The sequence below is a fragment of the Carex rostrata genome, chromosome 7 (genome assembly GCF_964058835.1).
Source record: "Carex rostrata chromosome 7, lpCarRost1.2, whole genome shotgun sequence".
NCBI lineage: Eukaryota > Viridiplantae > Streptophyta > Magnoliopsida > Poales > Cyperaceae > Carex > Carex rostrata.
This window is the reverse complement of record NC_135924.1, coordinates 4,362,757-4,364,272: the sequence shown is the minus strand read 5'-3', so window position 1 is coordinate 4,364,272 and position 1,516 is coordinate 4,362,757. Positions and strand designations below refer to the sequence as shown.

The following is a 1,516-nucleotide window of genomic DNA, read 5'->3' as shown; positions in this document are numbered from 1 at the left end:
GAAAAAGAAATAAAGTAAGCAGATTAAACAGAAAAAAAATTTAAGTACGCACAGTAATTAAGATAAGCTAATTCATATTGCTAACAATAAACTAATGGACAACAAAAAAACAGTAATCCGACTTGACTTTACATGGCATACCAGCAATTATAAAATTTGATGCAACTGTTAATATCATCTAAAAACAATAAAAAATTGGATCTCAACTCATCCTAAACCCTACTCAAGTAACCAGTTTTTTCAATCAAACTAATATTGGTATGTATCAGAGTACAGAATTGGATAACCTAAAAAGAAATTTTCAAAATCACTGAATATACAATGTAACAGTTTTTGTAAATTAATATGGTGATGAGCAATTATTGTTCCATTGTATTATTTACTGGTTCTAGAGACCAAACACTACTTGAAGTTGAAGGTTAAGTTTGTGTTGCTCCCAAATCTTTCAAAATTCACTATTGGAAGTTGGAATTAATTTGCTCCCTTTTGGAAATATGCTCATTCATTTGATATCAGTTCATGTTTCATTTTTATAGTAGGTGCAACTATTGGATTATATAGACTTTGTGTTGCAAACTCTTCAATTACTGGTAAAACAAAAATAGTCTTGTCTAGTAAAATAATTGAGATATTTAACATGGTTAACCAAGATACTGTTAAAAATAAATTCAACAGATACAATCATACAACTGAGACTATGTCGATCAACCCGTGCTATGGATCTATATTTCTATTGAGAGTTGGAATCAATAGAGAAATGTATGCATTGAATTGGAATATAGCAGTAAAAGTAACATTGTATGTGACAATGAGATACATCCAGTTAACTCAGAGTGCAGGAATGTGTGTAGCTCTATACATCAGCAGTCATATTTACTGCTTAACACTCTATCCTTTTTCCCGAAACAACAATAAAACCTATTATTAGCATCCCTAAATTAATGGAACTGACTACTTGAATTGAAGCATCTTCAAACAACTATGATTTACAACTTTAAAACCTACAATGTAAAATCCAGCAAACAAGTCAAGAAAAAGGAACTAAATAAAAGCAGGAACAACACTGTTTTTGTGTGCTGGTAATGGTATAGATGCATTTTGAACTCCTATACTTTTTTAAGGGAGGGTAATTTATAGATATCCCCAAAAAAGCATATCATATTTAACCTTGTCCATACTAGACATGTTTCTTATTCGAATTGGTCCACGAACGCCATGACTTCATCGTGTAATTCCTTCTCAAACTCAGTGGAACCTGAAAAAAGAACAGAACCATCAGTTGTAAGTTGTAACTTCTGTCCCAAATTTTAAAACTTCATTTAACCTATCAGAGGTTTAGGTAATTTTTTTGTATATTATTTCATGTCCTACTAGCAAAACAATATCGTCTGATTTTATAACATTCATGTACCCTCTTGCTGCTGTAGCGGAGAGATGATTCTGCCATCAGATCCTCTCATAGGCTGTTGCTCCTGCAGATGGCTCTTGATGATTTCGATAGATTGAACCAAATCAT

General features: G+C 31.9%; 1 long non-coding RNA gene across 1 annotated transcript; it reads right to left on the bottom strand.

Moving 5' to 3' along the window:
• Positions 1-527: 527 nt before the first annotated feature.
• Positions 528-1,516, bottom strand: LOC144556458 (uncharacterized). Its single transcript, XR_013512459.1, has 3 exons — positions 1,412-1,516; positions 1,168-1,255; positions 528-1,001 (listed from the first exon to the last, which is right to left on the bottom strand). It is a non-coding gene; the product is annotated as an uncharacterized LOC144556458 (long non-coding RNA).